This window comes from Macrosteles quadrilineatus, unplaced genomic scaffold (genome assembly GCF_028750875.1).
Source record: "Macrosteles quadrilineatus isolate MER2022 unplaced genomic scaffold, UCM_ALF_1.0 Scaffold_2__2_contigs__length_208266976, whole genome shotgun sequence".
In the NCBI taxonomy this organism is placed as follows: domain Eukaryota; kingdom Metazoa; phylum Arthropoda; class Insecta; order Hemiptera; family Cicadellidae; genus Macrosteles; species Macrosteles quadrilineatus.
The window spans coordinates 176,632,730-176,658,223 of record NW_026542595.1 but is presented as its reverse complement, the minus strand read 5'-3'; the positions used below and the strand labels follow the sequence as shown (position 1 = coordinate 176,658,223).

At 35.9% G+C, this 25,494-nt stretch overlaps 1 protein-coding gene across 1 annotated transcript in view; it reads right to left on the bottom strand.

Moving 5' to 3' along the window:
* The window catches only part of LOC128985415 (uncharacterized), a 28,111-nt gene that overhangs the window by 636 nt on the left and 1,981 nt on the right, over positions 1 to 25,494 (bottom strand). The window lies entirely within an intron of this gene.

Below are 25,494 nucleotides of genomic sequence, written 5' to 3'. Positions count from 1 at the left end.
CTGATCAGCGATCAGGTAGCTCTTCAACATCCAATTAGTTATTTAACATCCAAACTGATCCAGAAATCTGGCAGGTAGAAAATAGGGTAGCCAACAGGTAGCCTTAAACACACTATCCCGTACCATTTCATTATTGCTGCCCATTATAAATTCAAAACGTCAAAAAACTATGAGCTTTTATTTTATATAAGTGTACAGTTGTGTCAGTGGTTAATATTAAAACTAAATGTTATGACTGCAAATAATCTAATTTGTATGATCTATGAAACGAGTGTAATTAGACACACATTACACAGTTGATATTATTTCAGTGGTTAAATGTTTTTGGTTTGTAATAAAACTATTTTTGTAAATGATAAAATGTGTCTCTGATCAAACCGAACAAGGCTCCATCCACTCCAGTACTTATAGGTCATCAAGGGTATTTATATAGGGTCTTTTTGGTTGATGCCCCATAGTCAAACAACGTCTTAAATTCCTTTTTAAACTAAAAACACATCCTAAGTTTGAGTCTTAGTTAACATTTTTTTACTATCAAATACATTTGCTGGGGGTGTCAAAAGAGAAGGAAAGGAAGTAATTTTGATAACAGCACTACTACTGAGTCCTTTGTATCAAACAGCGAGAGCATTTCGATAGACTGTGATGTGTCCTTATTGAAAGAGCTCAAACCTTTCACTTAGATTGCACAATGTGAACCTCCAAACAGCACTTGTAAATGAGCAGACAATTAGCGGAATATACCCTTCACATGGTCATGCAACATAGAGAGCTCAATTAAATCAAGTCCCCTTTGGGTTTTACACATTGAAGGACTCTACAGTTGATTAATTAGGTTAATAAGTAGCTATGCTTGTGTTTTGCTTGGTAGCACAATGAGATATATTTAGTGTATATATATAAATTATAAAAAGCTATTCAGTTTTTCATAAGATAAAAATTAAGTTGTGGTTTGGGACAGTGAATGAGAACTAAAATTGAGAATAATGACTAAAATTGTTTTGGTGATTCATTCAACTAAAAATAACCGATTGACTCTAAAAATAACTGATTGATTATTCGGTCATAGAAATCATTCGGTTATCCCAATACTAGATGTTTGTTACATTTATTGGGCAATTAATTTATTGTAAACTACAATTTTATATTTTATTTTTGAAAGTATATTTGTATTAATCTAACTAGAAACCATGATGAAAACAGAAAGTGCCAAATATGTTACATAAAATACGACAATTTAAAAAATTGTTCATTAACAATTATTTAAAAACATATTTTCTATAGAATTATGGTAATATCTAGAATTAAATTACCGTTCTATTATCCAGCATTAATAAGTATGAACAATAGTTGAAATCAACTATAGGAACATAGTGTAAAACTCCAATATTTTTAGATATTCGGGGTATTAAATTTATGGTTCTCGCTTAAAAGTCAGAGATGAAAAACTATTCTAGCACCATACCCAATCTGGTTATAAATAAATAGTGACAGGAAAAATTATAAATCACCAACATAATTGTACTGAAAACAATCAAAAACATAAACTTGTTCTTGCTTTAACCTAAAATTGCAGTTTTGTTAAAGACATTTTTAGCTTGTGAGGTTGACAACATATAGTCAGATAGGATACTCGTCAGATAATCTAACAGTGTTGAATACCCTTGGCCATCAACCCATTTTACTGGAAGGGCAAGGACACAGAAATCCTTGACCTAAGCAGCCTTAACAGACCACTTTCAACACTGAAAGCTACAGCTACCGAGAGTTGAGAACAATTTGAGAGCCCTTGACTCACAGACTTCCTTCAGTATGAATAATGTTCCTAAAAAAGTGAATAATATACAATGATGCTGAAACAGGTATGATTTATTATTCCAAAAATTAAATAAAAAAGGAATTTTAATTTATTAATTAAAAAAATAATAAATTACATATTTAATTTTAGTTAACTATTTAGTAGTAGGCTTCGAGTAATAAAATAATTATGTAATCATATTAAGTTTTTTTGCGAACTAGCAATGCAATAATGGGTATTTCATATTTGTCTCTAATAAATAGCTTACAGTCAGCAATTATCAACATTCTGAATAAAACTTCTAGAAACTTAAACAATGAATTGTTTAGTTTGTTTAATTTGTAAGACTCAGTGACCACTCAATCATCTAAGAACAGTTTAAATGACAACAGCCACCTAATAACTATTGGTTGGCTGCATGTACCGGTAATTAAAGGTTAATTCTTCACCACGAAGCAGGATGTTGTTGGTAAACAGAACAGCAATTACTGGCTATTGAAGAGGAAAAAGTTAAACATGAGTTAAATAGTCAACTGGTGGTTCAGACATGCAACGTTTGTCTGTTAACTGGATCTAATTGCTGCTTACTGTAGGATGTTACTGGAACATGTCTTCCACCTTAGTTAAAGACAAGGTATATACACGGATTTACAATGCAGTAAACATATGGACTACTACAGTAAAAGTTAGAACTTATTGGGTTGTTTTACTAATTGCATGGGCCTATGCTTAACATGTTTTTTGGATTGCTGGTTGTTGCTTTAATTTACTACATGTATTTATGAGGAGGGTGTTGTAAGTTGTAGGGGGTTAATAATTCAAGAGTGTATTCAATATGACGTAGAATGTTGGCAATGCAGGCTTAAAAGTTGTGCGCAATTTGGCTTATTAGTTTAATAAGTTTATTGTTATTGTCTCTCTAATGACAATATCAGGAAAGAAATTTTGACAAAATTTAATTTACACATAAGAGGTAATAATACAAAATATCCCCGCCGCAGCAAACCTGCAGACTAAGCGAATTTCCATTTGCCTGATTGGATTTACACTAAAATGTCTCCTTAAAAATATCAAATTTATTCCCTATTTAAATAGAATCAGTTTAACACATACTTAGGTTTGCTGCAACAGGGAGGGTAAAAGTGTTTTTTTATGTAAAATGTTAATAGTTAGTAAGAAATTAAAACATTTTCCAAATTTGGGCGAAATATGTTAATAAACAAGCAAACTACAACAGTTTACTTATTCTCCATAAGAATAATATGGGAATTTTAAATTAACAATTTCTCCGTAACTATTAGGCGCATTATAACGCTTCAATATACTAAATTATTTGTTTTTTTAAGCTCTACAAAATAGTTTGGAAAGAAATTACAAAATTTTATGTTTTTTGGGTCAAAAATTGGAAAAACCCATTTTTACCCCATAAAAGCCCCCATAAACCCCCGTTCCCATGGTCCGATCATGCTGGTTCGCGAACTCGTTCGAATAAACGTAGGTTTACACGTTTGTACCAAATTTCATCAAAATCGGATCATTTTTGCTCGAGTTATCGCGCTAACGGACACATATATATATATATAAATATATATATATATCTATCTATATATTAATAGGCAAGCATGTTTCTTTAAAACCTTTTTTCTCAGCTCGTGTGCATCGTAGGGAAAATCTACGCATACCGTTGGAAAGCTATTTTCCTGTAGGTGTGCAGAATCCCTTTATAAATTTAAATAGGCTCAAAGATAAGCACAAAAAATAAGTTTAAAAGTTGTAAAAAATTAACATGGATCTTATGCGTTGCTATGCTGGTTACGAAATAACAACGAAATATAAACAGAAAATCAAAACAAATGGAGGAAACTCCAATCACATGTTTTATTTACAGTGTGGGGTGAAAATAGTTAAGTGAGTACATTACATATTTTTGGTCGAGTTTCGACCACTGGACGACCTCTCGTATATATGAATATATGAATTTGAACGGATGGTGTTTTTGGCCTCTAGGGACCTCAAAACGAAAAAAAAAATCGGTCCCGTGTCCAGGTCTTACCATGAGTACTACGGTAATAGCTTATTCCCTATATGGGAAATTCGCTAAAATAAATGAAGAAGAATAAAAATTAAAAGAATTGGCACATTTCTTCTTGCAATAAAGAACACAGCTAAAAACATCCATATCTTCTTTGAATTTCTCAAAAAAATATTACACAAAACTAAGCATTGAAATTTGTTTGCTCTTTGAATGTTAAGGGTATGCAAGATAAAAGCCATAATAAACGTTGAATTGTGTAAACGCAATCCATCGTAATACTTATAAACACCACCTTCTTATGTTCCATCTACATTTTAAATGAAAGTGTACCAGTTAGCATGAGTTGTAAAGAGTTGAAATGGAGCTAAACTGTACTACTTTCACCCGAAGGCAGGCTGATTTAAAGAGCTTAAGTGCATGTAAAGTGGCTGACACGGTCGTACATTGTGATTCAGAGTGAGTGTGCGTGTTGGAGTGCAGGATATTAGATACACAGGATAATAGGACAAGGGGCCCAGCGGCCAGTGGAATATTGAACAGACGTGTGACCACAATAATGATTCAATGACACACTCCTCTCACAACTGTCAACACATTGCGCTTGTACCTGTCTGTACTGGACAAGACATCAGACCTAATGTCTGTTCAAACAATGTTTCTAACCTGTATGCACTGCTGGATGGTGGTGATTTGCGTCACCACATTTCACGACCAATTGGCGACTAAGTATAGACACCAAGGCGTTAGAATGAACTAAATCATTTTCTTAGTTTAGTCGTAGTAAAAACTAAGTTGCTCACTTGAATTGATAGAGCTTAAGTAATAAGATTAAAACTACAGCTCTGATTAAAAAAAAAAAATTACAAAAGTATGACCTGGTGCTCAATAATTGTGAAAATATAACATTCTCATGGTTAGACGATGGGTTATTTAGGTTAACAATACAATAAATAATAAAAAAAATCCATCCATAACTATCACCACATGACTAATTGATATACCAGGAAAAAAGTTTGGTAAATACTCCAGTAAAATAAAACTGACAACCTTTCAGCATAAAACTACAATAGCGATTCAATGACTGATAGATTCATCCCAGTATGTGTCAAGGGCAATATAATCAACTGCAAAGTCAATACATTGCGCTTGCAACACTTACAGGTTGTCTGATGTTTTTTCCATTGATCATGACAATATTTTAGCTAAGTATTGGGGTAGTGAAATTTACATGTTACGTTTAACTTAAACTTGATAAGTATCACAAGAAGGAGAGTTTAACTTCAAACTCGCAAAGAATCGCAATAAGAAGAATTACAATGGAATTGTTTACAAATAATCATTAGTCATGAACTCATACCACGAATATTATATTGAACAGTGGAGTCATAGGCATGAATGAAGTTCTATCTTGTGTTAATAATAAATACAGAACTTGGAAACAAATTGACAGCTCTATTGTATTTACTGTCAACAGAAAATAACATAATTGTTTGGTATGTGGTAGAATAGACCTGTGCTAGAAGTACACATTAGACATAAAAGACATCATTCCATAGATTTTAGGAAGTTGGTACCTAGAGTAAAGTATATTCAAAACATGCAAAAGAAAGAATTTTAAAATTTAAGCAGATTATTTCTCCTGAGTATAAGTTAATCCATCCATACATCATATTGAGAAGTCTACTAGATTTTTGGGGTTGGAAATAGATGAGAATTTTAATTGGAATTCTCATGTGGAAAAAAATTTTCTAAAATCAACTCAGGAATATACACCTTACGCAGAATGTCATATTTATGCACTGATGTAAGTGTGTTAAAAATTATATATCATGTGCATATTCATTCCTATGTTTCATTTAGCTTGACTTTGTATGGGTCAACAAACAAATAAAACTCGAATGAAACTTTGAAGAAACAAAAGGAAGCTGTCAGAATAATTCTCAATTCGAAGCCTGAAAACTCAGCAAAAAAGTATTTCAAAAGTTTGAAAATATTAACTGTATATGGACAAGATATTTACGACACGGTTTTAATAGCAATTCATAATCCTATAAAACAGAACATTGTGCAGCCTCAATGATATAACACGTGGAATAAAGTACCATAATTCCCACTCACCATAGATTAGCATTTTATAAAAAAAGAACCTTCATATATTGGACCAAAGTTCTTATATAGGCTTCCTATTACGTTAAAAAACTGAAAATAACATCAATAAATTTACAATATGTAAAAAAATTACCATTTTCATAAACCACTAAACTCCTTAGAGGATTTTTAAACTCTTAGTCATAGTCGTAGTTATTAGTCATTATAGTCATTAGTCATAGTCATAGTATTAAGTTTTTGATTTGACACTATTTCTCATGTACTATGTGTGCATATTGTAAATACAGATAATTTGAATTGACTTGACTACCTAGTAGTTGAACAAATTATACTTAGGAGGAATTTTCAATTTTTTTTTTTTAATCTAACAAGTTAACAGCACAATTTTCAATTAAAATCAGAAAGGTACATTTAACTTATTTTTTATTACTGTATATACATTTGGGATTTCATTCTAGTTCAAAATACATGAATGAATGGAACTAAAGTTTTCTGTTTCAAAATCAGCTATTTTCTCGTGTTTACATTGATTGAGTCAATTGTAGTACTTTTGTTTTAAATTAAGACCTTCAATAGAAGATAACAAATAAAAATGTGTGATAATAATTGGCTAACAAAAAACACATAGCCGAATTCAGTGAAAATAATCATTAGGAACTATAGATTTCTTACTATTTAAAATATGGCACTGTAATGCAAAAAACACTGCAAAAATATATAAGCAAAATATAAATGAAAAAGTGTAAAAACATAAATGAAGAGACATTACTACAGTTGGTCAATACATTTTATTATTTATTTTGATTTATTATGGTACTTATATATGTAATTGTATTTATTTATTTTTTGTGTATGTATTTATATTTGTATTTGTGTTTATTATTTTTAACATCCCACCGTGGTATAAGCAGAGTATGGCACAAATTTTGAAACATAAGCAAGTTACTGAGTGCATCCTGTAGGTTATCATACGAGAAATTTCTAAAATTTTCAATTATCATTGCAATTTAGTTTTACAAAACGTTTAATCATCTATGATATACTACTTTAAAACCTTGCTACTGAAAGATTAGCTTCAGGAAACTGATTTGAAATATATGACTCAATACAGATAATATGCCTTAAATAGTATGTATCCAATGGCAGGAACCAACTTTAATTTGATTCAACATATCATGCGAGAACTATACATACACTAAGTATACAGTCGATGGTTAGATCTTACTGTTGTCGATGGTGTAATATTGCCACAATCGGCATGTCATGTGACAGTCAGGTGAGGAGGGTAGGTGATATGCCAAGGATAACCTAGCCTACTTCCCTGCCATTATCTGTCTGAATTACAAACTTGTACTTCTCTCTCTAACTTTCACTTGCAAAACACTCCAAGGGCCATGACTAAGCAACCAAAGGCTTATTTTCAATCGTTTTGTTAACATTAAAGTTATAAAATTGGATTCAAAGCAATATTTGTATCAAAGTTTGTGAAATAGTTTGACAATGTGCAAGTAAAAATATAAAAATTATAAACGATTTGTAAATTTGCACATTTTCCCACATCATGCCCAACATAACTGTCACTTTTACAATTCAATTTTAATTTCATAGATATTCCTGAAGAACTGTAAGACGGTTTTATAAGTAGCAAATTAGATGACATAGGAATATTGTTGAAAACAGTAGGCTCAGTGATATTTCAGAAAGTCTAGTTTACCAAAGAAAATTTTAAAATTATTTTATAGTTGTTTGATATAACAAACTAGTATCCTTAAAAAAAAGTATTTGTAAAGGCCTCTAATACAGTATACTACACAAGGAACGACTTAAAAAAATAGTATATAAGATATTTGGCTAACATTGACACATCAAACAATTACGTCTACTATTGATTGCCCCAAACGTGAAATGCACAGCAGCAACAAAAAATTACCTTGATTAAATAATGGCAATACAGTACAAGTCCATAGTTCAAGATACACAGATAGAGGAAATATACTTAAGGATACAAAGATCTAAGTATTTACTTATCAACTAATAGATAGGCTAACAATGTCACACCAGACAATGGGATAAGAAGTAACCAACGAAGTAGCCAATATTACTATTGAGATCGAAATAGTCGTTGATACAAATCATCATTTTTCCAAATTCACCCTTTACACTGACTTGGTCGCCGCATTGTTGTTTTGCACAAGAACGCGTGAAGCATGCTAATATTGATATTTCACAGGGTTGTGCAACTTTCCCAGCCTTCACGGAGAAAGGGTTACATGTTACATGTGCAGCGTCTGCTCTGGTTTAGAGACAATACACATACTGGGTGTGAGACCCCGGTGAGCGTAATACCATTGATTATATTATACTAGGAAGAGATTCTAGACATAAAGACACTGTATTAAAGTAAAGGTCGTGCATTAATTGCGCCAAAGCGTTTCTTAATTGCATCAAACCCTCAAAGGATCACAAAAAAGTGTCCTTAGTTGCGGCAAGCCGCCCAAGCCAGGTAGGGGTGAGTTGCTGGCATAAGGAATGTTCTTGTTTACGTGTCATCCTATCCTAACCCAAACAAAACTAACCTAACTTAACCTACTTAATTCAAAGAGGGCCGCCACTTGGAGCAGTAAGGAAACGTATCGGCTGGCTCCCTTGAGTAGTTGGCGCAATTTAGGAATACCCGATTACCTGACTCAGGTTGGTTGGCGCAATTAATATAATGCCTATAATGTCCGCCCATATTAAACTAAATGATAATCTGTCTAATTCCGTTAGCTGTCTGCCAATCTTGGAGTTTTCACTATACTGTAATAAAAATTTAGCTATACAAAAAAGGTGTACAAGAAATTAAATCAAGATAACATTTATGAGGTACCTATATTTTGAATTTTTTTAGTATCCCTCCCATATATGACAAAGAAAATAAACACAAACGGAAGTTGGGTCAGGTTGAGTTAGGTTAGAATTTATTTAGGTTATTATGTTTTATTTAAAAGTAAACTGACCACATGTTCAATTACGTTTATTTCTACTACATGTGTTTGGGGTTAAGTCTGCTGTTATTTAGAATTAAATATGGGTTAAAGGTACTAAAATATAGCTAAACGTACATTAGAAAGTTATTTTATATTGGTGTGCAACGTTATTCCATTGCCACATTTACTAACAACTTTAAGAGAAAATTATACAAGAATTTAAAAATAATTACTTTTAGAAAAACAAAAATATCTGAACTCTCTCGATAAAACACACTTCCACTGGAAAAATGATATTGCAAAATATTTAACGTGGGTAATCGACCAAGCAGTCAATCTTCTCGTCCATTACCCACGAACCATAACAATGTTCCAGTCTAGTTAAAGTACTGTAGTTTTCTGCTAGGTTCGTTTGATCTGTCAGGACTCAGGAGCCTCCTCCAATAGCTGAACAAATGTTAATAACCCGGCCTAACCACAGAGCATGAGTCTAACTGACCGAGCGACTTCATGTCACGGGTTGTAACTTGTAAACATAGGCATTATCATGTAAACAAACAAATAATTTTAGATTCAACATGTTTAGATTGCACTAAGTTACGTTTCAAATTAATTGTATATTTATCATCTTTGAAACGTCGTTAAGGTCACTGCTAAGATGCGTTGCTTAGTTGCTACACTTTTACCATTAGACCAATGAATCGATGATTTCAACTTAAGGACTATACGTAAAAAAAATTGAACCCATTTTATGAAAATTCGCATTGGTTGTACACGAATTATATTTTATTAAACCATACACAATTAAAACTCCTAACAACAATACTTGTAGCCTACGATCATGACCACATTTTTTGCAAGGATATACCGTAGAAAGAAACCAAACAGTTTTTAGTATTCATAAAGGCAATGCCACGAGCAGGTCGTAAAGCTAATGCAATTGATTGGTACATTAGTTCGATGTAAAAGTGGACTAAGTAGCATCCGTGATCGGAAGAGTAGGTGTCAGGAGGACGAGGTATAACGGCGTCCGCCTTCTTCCGCACTTCTGACTCATCCTGCAAACTGCACTTCTGCAGATTACACCAGCTCTGCAGTCCTGCAGAATATACAAAGTCTACTACCTTGATATGACCGGCCAACTGGTAGTATAGTTGTCATATAGCTATATAAACTGGGTAAGTAGTTTATAGTGCTCTCCTAGTAAACCAGAAGGTCAATCATAGATATGTTTCTAGGTTCTACAACCTGCATTTGCGGGATTTTCGTAGGTTATCTGTATAATAAAACTCTTAATAAACTTGTACATAACGTATGGTATCACGGAAACCTAATTTATTATCAGTTCGATATTTAGAATAATCAGATATTCTTTGCTGGCTTGCAACTAACCTGTCTTAGATGTTTGGTCAGTAGTGTTACGTCGTTTTTGGCACGGTCGACACCAAAAAACTACCGATCTACCAACATTTATTGAATCGTATCAATAAATTTGTTAGGTATCACAAGTGGTACAGGCTACAGACACAGGAATTATCTTTAATCTAATCTGAAGTTAATGTGCCACACCTCAGCTAAAATTACATTAGTTAAATTAATTGAGGCATATCCATTTTAGCAAATAGGTAGAACAACCATCGGTGACGATCTTCGTAACGTATTCCTCTGCACAGTTTCAAATTTTATTTAAAAAAATCCAGGACATTGCAACCATCACCGGACAGTAATTTGTCCCGGGATCCGGCATGACTGTAACTAAGGAGATTCAAGTCAATGCATGACGTTTCAAATAATTATAATAACCCCATTGAAACACTCGTTTTTATCAGTTCAATCTGGAGAAATTAGATAATTTGTAATTGTTTGAAACCCCCAGCTGGCATAGATTAGGCAACAATGATTCTGTATGAAGAACCAGCTGAATTTAGTATATTTCATATCAATTCTCCGACACTCATCCTTGATTCATCTTTGTCTTAACACCCAGATTTTTAAACTACTATAATAAAATATTTAGAAAACCCAACCTTAGATTTCCAGTCTCTGGTGACAGTTGAGCAATGTCCAAATTTCATCAGCACACCAACGATTGTGTCCGATACATTTGGAAAAGCGAGTCACGAATTGCCATTCCTACTTGTCCTTGTAATTTACAGTTTCCAGATCAAGAGGTCATCCGATGCCAATGTGGGTGCGCAGATGACTTCACCTACTCTCACTGTATGACTCATCTTGAATAATTGCAAGGGCAATTGGTCAACAGTCGACATTTGCAAAACGGATTTGCGTCTTGAGATTTCAAGGTCAAAAGCTGTATCATTTAAAGGCAACGGATTTCCATTGATAGGCTTTTAATTATTATCAAGCAATGTTAATGGCGTTTTCTCAAAATAGTCGCGTTGAAGATTACTCGGAACTAAAGGAAGTGAATACTTTGAGGCGATAAACTACGGACCAAAACGAAGGCGAATCAATGATTATGACTACCAAAGACTACGAAACTACTACAACTAACTACATTTCATCGGTTGATCTGTCAATCAGGGGGGTTTCCTTTACTTACAGACCTTACAGTTAACTTTAAAATTGTTGAGAATTTACTAAAATTAAGAGTAAAGAGATGTTGAAGAATAATATTTTAGTAATGAAAGCCGAAACGGCAAGGTCAACGTTTTAACTAGACCTTGGAACAAATCCATCGTACCTGTAGTCCCATTTATACACAATTTAACGATTCCACTAAAGTTGACTTCATTGAATCATGACTCGATCGTTTGCCTCTTACACTTTCAGTAGAGATACAAATTCATGTTCCAATTATTCCAATTTGAGGTTGGATACTATCTAGCTACCTCGTCTTTTAGCACTTTCGCCCTGTACACTTGGGTTATATACTTTATCATTTTTATCTACCACAAGCTCGACGTTTGTAAATGTAGACACCGATGTTTTCCTTGGTTTCGCTAGGTTTTTCAAGTCTGAGGATTTAAGGTAGACAGACAGTTGAAACGGAAGCATCGCCTCGGACCAGCGCTCCTCAGTCGTCCGCGACCCCTACCCTCTACACTCTACAGTCCACACCGACAATACTCTTCCTTCACTGTAAACTCACACCGTACACTGTGAGTGGCAAACAATAGACCGTGACGCACAGGAAAACAACTCTACAGGCCTCTATAAAAAGTTTAGTGTCTCTTTAGTCTTTCAATCGCTTATTGAACAAAAAACACTGTCACTAAAGTATATTTGAGTTTACTTTCTCATGTTTAGGATTGATTAGCAAAATGTAAGTTCAATTCTTGACTATGGATGGGCTGATGTAAATTACTACCTGCCGAATACGTCGACCATTTCTCTATTTTTCTATTGTTTGTTTGATCGCAGGCTGGAATAAAAATCACGAAGCTTCGTACTCAAATTGAATTTGACAAATGTTGGACACGTGGAAACGTCTGGTTCTATGACATTTTTGGATATTTCTACCCAGGCTCTAGTTTTACAAAGTCGATTGAGGTTTTCCTCAGATCTGAAACGATAATCCTACTATTTAGCCAAGCCAATCTGAAGGGCCACTTATTCATTGAAGATAAGTCGATTCTGTTTGTCAAAAAGTTGTTTTTTACAAAATGTAAAATATTATAATTTCTAAACTAGGAGAACTTTAGAGCAAATAAACCTCATTTCTGAAGCTTCCGGTGCTTGGTTTAGGGTGATAACATTGACGATCTACTCCACATATGGCCCGGGGGAAGAGTTCGTAAAATATTCCATTATTATTTTTTTTTTTTTTTTACCTAAGAACGTTTTTCTGCCAAATAGCCCAAATGACGGCTATAATTGACAAATGTAAAATTTATAAAGAGATGGTTGATATGGGATTAAACTTCATTAGCTCGTTGAGTTAACTGTATTTGTTTAGAGCAAAATTGTTTGATTAGTTTGGTTATATTATACACTAGACTCTGTACCATATAAAGCGGTCTAGATGTGGTCCGGATTCTGTCGCAGTGCGGGTCGCGGGTCGGCATTGATCACAAGCCAGGAGGCTGATTTACATTTTATGACTCCACTCTGTACAATAAAGCTTCCGTTCCCACTGTGCCATGTACCTGCTGCTGTAAACGAACGTGTCAGAGAGATAAAAACATTTAAATAGACTTTTTTGGAACTCAAACAGGTTTTAACGCTGTCTGCGTGAGTAGTGACACCCAATTTGAGTTGGAAAATATACGTTTTTGTCATTTAAGGAAATTAAAAGGTTTTGATAATATGCACGACGTAATCAGAAGAAAATTTATCTATATGACACACATTAAGTGTGTATCCACAAAAATGGCTAACCATAATAGTTTTAGCTTTAAACTACCTCCTAAAGTTGATTTGCGATAACAATCATGCATTTCGTGCATATGTAATGTGACAATCTACAACCCAAGCAAGATTTTTTTGTAGGATACGCAAATTGAAACAGAGCTTGTGTAGACGTATGAATTAATTGTCATTAATTATACGCATTATCTCTACATTATAGTTTTTTTCCTAGAACGCTAGGCACGAGCCCGGAATTGTTTTTTCACATTACTTCAGGATAGACCTAGGGGTTATGGGATTATCACTTAAATAAAATCCATTGGTGATTTGGCGGGATTTGAACCGGGGACCCCAGGAACCGGAGTCTCGCGCTCCAACCACTAGACCAACTCGCTCCCCGAGCTACATGAGATATAGTATACATTAAAGTAGCGTAAATGAAAAAAATAATAAAACGTGTAAAGTAGCTCAACGATTACACGACAATAAGCAATCTTCACCAAACAAACAACCAGAAATATGAGCAACCGACGACAACGTAGCGGATGTTTTTTCACAGAGATGGCGAGATGCCTCCCATTCCAACAAAACGACCTAGCGCTAGCGGAGGAAAAAACAGAGTTGACATCTACAGAAATTCTCGGTCACGTTTCATCTTTGAAAGGCATAATACACACGTCGCGCAAGATACAATTAATCATTACACAACAGTCACGGTCCACCGAGGCCTCATCACATCCGGAAGCTTCAAATCAAGTGTCAAAACAACCTTCGAACTACCACTTGCGCAATGGCAGAAATCACAAAGGGGGTTCAAACGCTACAAATCCTTGAGGGGAGGGGGAGGGGGCGCCGAATAGTCTGACAATGGGGGCCAATTTGAGACTTGGGTCACGTGACGAAATAATTGGTGTCCCGCAGGGCACTGCGCTCGGACCGCTCCTATTCTTTCCTTGCAACACCCACTGCTGTCGCCGAAAGCTGGCGAAAAACCGTTGCCTTACCTACGAACACGAAGATGTTTATTTGGAGTTAAAAACTCATTTGAAACCAGGAAAAATTGCATACTCGACATTTTCCATCCAGCCATGGTAAGCCCTTCAAGAGTGATTTCTATTAACTAGTGAAAGCAACAAAAACCCGATAAATATTTGATAACTAAAAATGTAAACACGTTAAGTCAAAATCTTAAGAGATTGAATAACTGCATGCAAACAATAAATAACAACTTATATTCTCTTAACTGCAAGGTTATAAATCCACCTTTAGTTCGAATTGGTTACGTAGGACGGACGGACAAAGTTTTTTTCCCAACTAGAGCAAATCTGTTTATTATCTAACCTATTGAATTATCTTTAATTCTTGTACTGTACTTAGAATTAAAATATACATTTCCCAAGCAGCTTCTAGCATAAACCACAGGACTATCAGTCAATATATTTACTATTTAAACATCTATAATTTGTCATAAGGAATCCACTAATGACCATGTTGACCCATTGCTGCCAAACAAACGCACCACATTAGTACCGAGGAAATATTGTTGTACCCAGAATAGCAATTTATCTTTTCGCAATACTGTATCCCATTGTCTGCCACGGATCCCACGGTGACAGCGAGGGAGCTACAAGATGATGGACTCGGACTCAGGACGCGGGTGTTGTTGACAGAGGAAATGGAGTAAATGGGTCGCGGAATGGACTGGGACTGCGCTCCGTTATTTCGCTTCTCACCCAACTGTCACTGTCACCAGGGCTGGCAACGAGACGGTCATTTGACGAGCATTGCAATATGTCCCAACCAAATGTATTTTGTTCCGAAATAAGTATTCCAAAATGTACGTTTCGAAACTATCCGAAGGAGTTCTTATTCGATACATTCTAAATTCACGGAAAAAATATTGAGTAGATTAATCAGATTAGGTAAATGATTAAACCAGTGGAACAGAGCAACGATGGTGGAAAATTGCCACTATGCAAACTCTGTTAAAACAATATTTTCCATAGTGGAATTAGTTCAAGTCAAATTGATCTGGAACCTAAATAAAGTAAGACAATTTGTCACCACCTTAACCTGAACAGATAGACAAAGGTTAAGTTTAAAGATATGTACATGATTAGGAGACTGGTTTGTGAAAGTGTAACTGCTGTTACGATCAACAATCGCTGCTGTGCAAATTTCATTGACGAAACACAAGAGTGATAGTTCGAATTTCGCAGTATAGTCTTGGAGCACTATCCGTTATAAATTCCCACATTCCACTATCCCTCAAAGAAACCAAGGTTCAGTGCTTTATCCCCTGTCACACAAACCACGTCGAATCGGTAACGACACTACGGACCTACGGACAGCCGTCCTCGCAATACAAAAGCCGTCTTGCACGGTTGTGCCGATTTCCGCAGGGTTTCCGCTGAAAACAGCATTCAGCCTGAACACCGCGGAATCGCACTTTGTGGTTCATTGAGTAGGAAAGGGAGATGCAATTCGCAGACTTCCTCGTATTATGTGGCACTGATTTAGTCATAAATATACGAGAGTAAAACTGTGCAATAAAGAAGTCAATATGTAGTCAAACTTACAATACAAAAAGGAATGCCGACACTAACAACAAATTTTACAAATATAGGTATAAGGATTTTGAGTGACGGTACCTAGTATTTCATGGCAATTTTCCAGTTTCCATCATGATAGATAATGGATAAAAACATCCCTGGATACCAAGTAAGACTGTTTGAAAAAAAAACCTTAACATACTAATAAAAATCCGAATCACTACACTGAGGAAAGTTGAGAGTAAGGACTACAAGAACAGCTTACAGCCAAATAAATTGAGAAGATAACACAAATGAACCGGGAATACGAGTAACCCGAGATAAAACATTGTCCCTGGCACGGATCCGAGACTGGAAGACGGATAACGGCGATAATAGAGAGACAAAAGCAGAACAATGTACAGTGTTTAGGCTCCAAGGACAGACGTAATCAGTAGTTGGGGACTGGACAACGGGCAAATGTTGAGTTGTGTAAACCATACTGTTGAATGACCTTCAAATGACCTTACATGCAGCAGTGATGCGTTACTGTTGGTGAAAATAATGAAATGTGTGAAATGTAACATTATAACAAAACTATATTAAATTATTTCTTCTTCAGCTCATTCAATGAAATCAAAGTAAACCAGAAATACACGCGGTTTTGAAGAGAGAGAAGATAATTTGTAGTAGTGTGTTTTGGAGACGTTTGTAGATCAAAATCACAGACTCGCCATTACTATCACATCACACCATTACTAAAGGAACTGCTTCACAAAATAATGTGTCATAATGTTCATGATATTTATGAACATTATAGATTAATATACAAGGTATTTATTAATAGATTAATTTAATACCACACCGGTACGCCACGGTGCGTATTAAAAGTCGAGTGTTTGTATGTAGGATGGGGTTACGGCTATGTTTATTACTAGTTGGTTTTAGGACCATTTATTAAACACTCTTAAAGGTTATTTGGGTTCAGCGGAACAGTCTCCATTAAAAAGCTACAGTATTATCTCGGGATCGAACCGGCGCAAACTAACATGGCCTGAAAAGGACATTTATTGCATTTAGTTTGTATGGAGAATTTAAGAGGGTAAAACTATTCAAAATCTTTAAGTTATGGTGTGAGGTAATTATCTTCTAAATCACTGATAATCACGAAAATCACAGGGATGAAACTTAATCCGTGACGAAAAACTGTCCAGATGACTTTCCTCGCGTACCGGATGAAAAGCAGAAATGCTGTTTGTAGACTTATTTAGAATCTATCACTAACGATACTAATCATGAACGAATTATTCCAACAAAATGTAGCACGCTAAGTATCAACCATTATAACAACCCCAAGTTAATTACATCTAGTCAATAACGGTACCAACGCAGCCACGGAGGAAGTCAAAACATCGGAATCAGACTGGTAGGTCATCGGGTTACGGAGGGAAGAGGCGCTCGTTTGCCCACAACTCCCGCCAAAACCCGTCACACGAGTTTCAACAGTTGACTGCCGCTTTATTAAATTCAAATTATAGCTGTGCGAGCTGCTCGTCTACCATCTACCCTGGGGCGTGTAGCCGATCAGAAGATACTTGGGTACAAACAAGAATCTACATTCTACAAGTTCACACTGAGCTCGGGTGCTTGTGGATCACCTGCCAAATCTTAACCATGCAAAGTCGATATGAAGTCATAACATCTGAGGTACATTGTTAAAGCATACTTTGTTCGTCTAAGAAATGAGACAATAAAAGTAACAATCCTCCGGCCATCTTTCCAATAAAATACACACCCTGGTGAGTTGAGGTAGTAAACATATAATCATATCCAAAGCGAGTGTGTATGTTTTGTATCATATGCGTAGACAGAGCTTTAATACAAGGGATCAGCAACATTACATCGACTAGTGTAATTTTGAACTGTACGATTGAATATTGTGGAGAAACTCGGGTGATTGGGATTCGTGGTGCCGCTAAGTAACGTGTTCTCCAATATAAAGATTTTTTTTCCTTTGAGGACACCTTGCTTTGTTCGATTTTCTAGTGGGTTTCCTGTAGCTTGAAGTGGGCTTCAAACATACGAAGCGAAGAACTATAGGTGATTGGTGGGATTACAAAGCCCGCACAGTTGACCTCTTTGCCCGTAAAGCCCCAAACAGCACCAAAACAATATACTAACAAGTTATAAAACTGCTTACGTCATCACATACAATTTTACTTTGAGCAGCAGTGAGTCTACCAAAATGTTCAGACCTAAATAAATCTTCCAGGATGAAATTACTTTGTAACTCTAGCCTAGAACAGAAAGTCGGACATATTTCGATCAAAACCACAGCAACAAGTTTCTAACCGTGGCCGATTGACGGAGATGACCCAGCAAAGACTCATTGTTCTACAATAGTCGGCATTGGTGCTCTTTCCGCTTTCGCCTTATTGCGAGTGATGAGGGGTTTTCGCGGATCTCCCATACAAGACTGGAGACTGTAGAAAGCAGTGACAACACGAGCGACACCGCGTTTACCGATTTGTGGCCAATCAACGACGTCCGTCTACAACTACGGGAAATCGAACTATCAGAAAACGAAAACTACTAAGGACCCTCGAGTACCTAAACTCCTGGGTAACGTTCAGGGCACTACTTTCACTCACTCTGCGTTGCATATCTTTTTGTTGTTTATTTGGGGTTTAGTTATTTTTACTATCGAAATCAGAGTGCCTTCGTATTGACAGATGAAAAAGGTTGAAATGCCAGCAATAAGGAAACACACATGACGAAACCCAAAATCATGTTTGGCAACTGATCAGTTGACGAATTAAGGAAGATTTATTTAAATTATTAGTGAGATAAAAAATAATCAAATAAAAAAGGTAAAAGCTAAAGGTAATAACCAAATGTGGGCTTATTGAAAGGCTTAGCCTATATTATGCCAGCAGTGATTGAGAATGATTTTGGCCATATCCGCCAAAAGCTCATATAGTGTTATTTTGGTCACGGAGTTGATGAAACACAATTTATAAGTCCAATTTTCAGCCCGTCTATGTATGGCAATCAAGGTCCACTAAATCAGGAATAACGTAACGTATCTCAACTTCTTAATCATCTTCCGTGGTACAGTAGAAAGGGAGTATGTTTAATCTATGGTAGTAGGTTGCCGTGGAATATAATTTAGGTTCCACAAAGTACGGAACTCTATTAGTTTATTGTTTTATAGATTGCATAATTGTTCAAAAAGGACGTGTTAACTAGGGTTCACGACCATGTTTCTCACATGAATGAATAACATGGAGGCATGCAAATTTACTTATTAACAGCGATAAACCATAGACAACAATGACTTGAAGTTAAAATTGATCACGTAATTGAAATAGTTTCTGGATAAAGTGGCCGAAGTTAAAATTTTAAATTGCGAATCTTTTAAGCAACGTACGAAGCAACACAACACTCATTCGACACATTTAACACTAACTGCAGACAATTTACATTCCAATGACGTAATCATTGTTCAAGCGTAATTTTTGGACATATTCTTTCAAAAGGAGGGATTTCACATTTGTAACAATATCTGAATCAACAATGCAATAATTATTGTGTTTCAATTGAATAACAACAGTTCGATTCCCACACAATTCCATGTTTGGGTTTCGTTGTCCACGGCAAGGCAGGTTCATTCGGACATCATTTGTAGTTGAAACATTCTCTGCGATTAACCTTACTAAATACAATACTAATATATTTTTTATGCATGCTAAAGTGGTATTTTACAAATCACACAGTAGTAGTTATTCCACAATGAACTCTACAGTTTCAAGTTTCACTTCTATGAACTCACAATCTTTCCCACATCTCCTGTGCGGACTGAAACTTTAGAAAGATCACAAGCGGTTCCGGTGTCACATATAACGGGACGTATTTAGATCGGACGGATAACTCTAGTGGCATATGATACTGCTTGTGGTCGGCTACATACACCAAAGATAAGACCGCCAGAAGGAGGTTGTCCAAAAAGTAGATTGGGTGGGATTTGTACTTCAAAGCTGCATATATCCAAGGCATACAAATATGATGATTCAACACAAGAATATGTTTAATCTGGCCTAAAGAACGGCAAATTTATTTCGTCACATCTCAACTACCAAGCAAACCGATTGGAAGCAATCTATTGTAATTGGAGTTTGACGTTTGTACACACAAACGGGGTTACAATTTGGAAGTTCATGAGGCATATTTTACTTCAAATTTTGTTTACGGCATGTTTCAAATTCTTTAGTATACTTTATGAGAACTGTTAAGCCCTATTGAATGAAGCTTTGTAACACCTTTAGGGTATAACACATTTTACAAACACGATTTTGGTAATATCTTGGGCTGATAAGCTGGTTCCATATCTTATCAACTGCAGTCGCCATGGATTCCCCATGTACTAACTGTAAAGGTACTACAATGACTTATGTTCATCGCACAGATCTTACTATGTTGACGAGGAAGGCAATAGTATTTCTGAAATAGATATGTTTATATGGCCCAAAACGAAGGTAAAATGACGACTAGATTATTTTAAAGTATTACCAACAGTTAATTCAGTATCATATAAATACAATTATTGCCTCGCCAAAAATCATCGCAATCAAAACCAAAGATGAAAAAATTCCACACAATTTCAACATTTTGTGAAGCTAACAAACACATTTGCCAGTATATTATTTAGTTTCGTGATATCGCCACTGAGCGTGTAAGGCCTGATCTATCACGATAGGTCGGAGTCGTGTGACGCCGTCTGTGTCGTGATAGGTGATAGAGTTGTGGACTGTATTTCATCACTCGGTCCACGCACAGGTTCAATAGGTCGATTAAGTAAAAATTAGTAAAGAGTTTGAATACGAATATTTGGATATGATCAGTTTACATCCCAACAGGTCATGCAGCAACGCTGTCACGATTGGTTGCGAAATCTCCCACGTTAGCGCGGCCTTGCTTGCATGGTGCACACTGTGGGTGTGAAACCGACAATGTTCGATACATCAATGTGTAAAACAAATGGTGGTGATACTATATTATTTTGTCAGCAAATGTTTAACGTTAGTATTCCCTCATAAGGCTCCGTTTATAAAATACTATACTTGTCCTAGATCATAGAAATGTTCATAAAAATAGTCTCATGGGAACAGCTCATCTCAGTGAAAAAGTTACACACAGGACATGATTTCATTCCGTACCTCGTTCATCTAAGTGTATCTCTTGGAACAGTGTGATACCAATGCGGAGACCTGTGAAGACATAGACATGGGCACAGTGTGAAGCAACGCTGTAAAAACCATAGAAAAACGTGACGACGTGACAGCCGGGTACACCACATCTCTGGCGGATCTGATACGGTCCACCAGCTGTGCTAGTACAGGCCAAGTCTACGTCCTCAACATACTGTAATGTTAACTTAACGTCGAGTAGTTTAATCTTATAGCTATTCTAAAGTAATCTTTGTTAAGCATGGACTAATGCGTCAAACTGAAATATATCTGACGATAGGACCAAATTTCCAGTGTTAAGTTTGCAGCCCACGATATAAAACGTACGGTAGTTGGGATGAGTGCGTTAATATAAATTACGAAGTTACTTATTTCTGACTAATATACAGTACCAACTTTTCAACCAAAACAAAACTGAAAGAACAATTATTGTAAACCATTGCATATTTTATGTCACATAAACTATAAGTAGGGAGAATAAATACGAGAGAAAAAAACACGGGAAAAACTGTTGAAAGATATTCACCAATAAAATAAACACAACCGATCACACCTGAAGCAACCTGAAGCAAATTCAGATGAGAATACTAAAACACTTTGAATGCATTTCTATAATGTGTTCTGGCACAGTTTATCTTGGGTTATCACAATTACAAGTGTTGTAATGCACTGCAAACCATCCTAACATCACCGCAACTGCCGCTAGATGAAACAGAACACAAATTACGGATTCAATCCACAGTCAAATGACATTAGCATAGCAATGTCAGCTGCATACCCGCGAGGTGGGAGAGCATTGAGAATTGCAGATTCAAGGATTTTAGCTGTAGAAAGCTTCCTCATACCTCGCTGTAAATCAAAGGTCACCTACAGATGTATTGCACTATCGCACACCTGACCAGCGTAGATAAATGTATCGATGATGTAAAGAAAGATTATCTAAGTTTCCTGTTTCAATCTTTGACAGAAGCACTTGTGAAGATTTGGAACGTCCACTACCGAAGGCATTCTAGCCAAATTTTCTAAAGTTTAGAAACATCTAGAAACGTTGCAAAACTTTTGAGTGTAGTTAAGAAATTTAACAGTTGTTGTTTATATATCTATTCGTTGTAACTGGTCGTGTAATCGACCGTTCTTGTTCTTATATTTGCAGAAATCCTTAACAAAATATCTATAAGAACACAATTTTGATGTGAGTTGGATTTTCACTGCCTCGGATTTCCAATCACATACAAAATATTACTCTGTTGTATTTTGTAATATAAATTCTAACTATCCATAGGAATCACTGTCAATTCGTAGCTGACATAAAAGTGTTCGTAATCGTGGCCGACATGAAATTAATAGAGAGTCGTAACATAATAAGGTAGCATGGGTCCATGAGAGTAGTAATACATAGATGGTTTAGTGTATAACACTCGATCCCAGTATTATCAACATTGTAACTTCACTTTGAAAAACTACATGATTCAAAAGTGTGATCTGAGGGCCGTTACCTCCAAATCAGTTGAAGCGTCGTAAAACAATCGTTTAAACTCAAAGCAACGTTCAAGTAGTTTTGCTCGGCCGGAGCGTTTTACGCATTTACTTGGAGAATTGAGCAGGATAAAGCTCGCTAGTTATGTCATTTCGTCTGACATTTCTACCTCTCGGACCTGATTGCCTGTTCACTCTGCAATTTTGTCAAATAACAGAAACAGATTGCAGACTCCGCATAGCAAGGACGACGTAGTTTAGCCAAGGACGAACGACGAACGTCAAAAGACAAACCACAAAATTGACGTGGTCCTTCGTACAGAGGCTTTCACTCAGCAAAACACGATCTTCAGATCTTCAGATCCGCGTTTCTTCCAGTCTTACAATCATTATCTTTCGACATCGGCGATTAAGTGTTGACTGGTAACAATATAATAAACTTGAGTTTTGTCAAAATCAAGAAATATATACAAATAAATATATTTTAACATCTCCCCTTATGGATTATCTTTTTATTATACTAACTGTAAAACAATGACGAAAAATAAACGAATAGTTGTCTATGTACTGACGTACTGTTATTTGTATGAACTTCAGGCTCGCGTAGAAAAACTATCATATAACAAGATTAAAACATCAGCACACTAATCTTCACCGGACATGCAACACACATCAAATTAAGATTAAGATTAAGATTTCTTTAATGATGCGTATTCTACTTGGCCAATGCTTCAAACTTAGCAGCAAGACGCTAGCGCGAGCAATGTAGCCTACATTACGTCACCGCCCAATAAGTTTGGTGTTCCTTGAAAGCATTCTCAGCAACGCAACACAACCATTAATAAAACAGCAGTTTACACTGGATTTGATAACGAAAATAACGCAACACCTTCAAGAGAAGATTCAACTCATATGAGATAGCCGCCAATATTGGAGAATGGCGGTCATTTTTGAAATGAGGAAATCACATTTTTTATGTCATAAGAAAATAGTTGACGTTTACCATTTGTTTATGTTTTCTTTAAATCTAATAGTGGAATTCTATTGAGTTGTTACCCTGTATATATGTACATTAGTTTGATTCAAAAAATGAATCTACGATATAACGGGCATTTCAAAATACTCCGTTACAGTGAGGAGAGCAAAAAGCTTTCTGCTAAAAGGGAGGCCGTAGCACGTAGGCAGACATTTATTTAAGTTTTATGAAACCCAAGAAACATTTTAAACACACTAGGGTCTAAATATTTTACACGAATTTAATTGTAACGTTTGACTTTACAAAATCCCAATAGGCTACCAAAAAAAAATCTTAAAAGAATCATTTTATTGTGACAACTCCCGTCCGTCGTATGTCCTGCTGGATTACTGTTTTCGTCACCCAGGTTAACTGTATAAACAAACAAATAGCCTACTTTGGCAGAACAATTTTGTAAATTTGAATCCTTCCTTGTTTTACCATTAAATTAGTAGACACTACTCTTTTAATCTATGGTTTTACGCAGAAATTCACGAACATTAAAGTTACTACACGTCTCAAGAATTTAGTAAACACCCTTTGTCCAACGCCACCGTCTAAACCTTTGTTGGTCAATTACCATGTTTGGGCTGATGACGGTAATTAGATCTAATTCCCAGGCGCCGAGACACAATGTTAATTACTTCGTTGAGACCTTGGCGACATACCCCAGTGGTCAGACGGCTGACCGCAGGCTAGCCGTAGCCACAAGTATCAATTACGCCCTCGTACACGATCAAACAAATACTTCTTGGAATCCCGAAGTTTCCAAATAGATCATATCATTACTTAGCTGTCACAGAGCCATAAGAGCCCGAAAATAGCACACTAACCTTGAATTTCTGTTTGAGATTTAGTGAAAATCGGTTCTTAACGAGTTTTAATTGAATCATCAAGTTGGGAATTCTAGTTAGTATGGCTATGGCACTTTCTTTTAGATTTTGTGGCGAAATTCGTCCGACTGAAATTGTTGAAGTTAACGTAATGGTCAATGAAGTTTAGTCGATATCGAGGACCTCTAAGGTCCAAATCACGTCATACAGGGATAAAACAGACATTTACCATCAATCAAATGTATTCTGTATAGTAGATATTAAGATTATACAAAACAGAAGATACCTTAGTCATATTTGTATTTTTGTAAATAGGATACATAAAGGTTTGCAGACGAAGCTCAAGTAGATAAATATAAATTCACAACCAATTGACCAAAACCTGCTTGCACCAATTCCCAAGGATGCTCGTATCGTCATAGCTGAAATTATGAATATTTCATATATTAACAATAAAGTGTAAAACTTCTACAATGAAAATGATAGTATCAGCAACTGAAAAGTTTATACATCCTGGCAACTAGTTTTCAGATACAAATCTGTTTTACAATTGTGAGGTTTATAGTGTTAAAACTGTAGTCAATACTGAACAACTTAAGAACGACGCCGACACGCCTTGGCAGAATATTAATGAAGGGCGAGTGTGAAATGAATACAGTGAATGTCACATAATTATAAGCGGGCGCTCTTCTTTCTGTGCTTAACACTGCGATTCTGGCATCCGATAATCGAGCATATATCGCATACTCATGTTTTTACAGTGAAGAAGCGCATTGAAATTAGTCAAGTGGGTTCGAAAGAGGTTGAACATGGTTGGAGGAGCACATATAAGTTCGATCCATTACTAAAAGTAAACAAACTATTCCTTTCTGTCCACACGTACATACTTTGGCTATTTGTTTACATTACTTTCATTTGCATAGGACGAATTTCAAGTGTGACGCCCCCTTCTAGAAAAAGGCCATAAATCCCAAAGACCCAAAAGGGGAACAAACTGGTCTAGTGGAAGAGCGTGGTTAAGTCCCGGAGGTCCCCGGTAAGCATCCCGCCAAGCGCCAGTGGTTCTAATCTCAGTGATAATTCCGCAACCCTCTTGGTCAAGCCTGAACGGTTCCACTCTGGAGCAAAATGTCCTAAGATGTGAAGGCGGGACATATACAATCAAATAAAG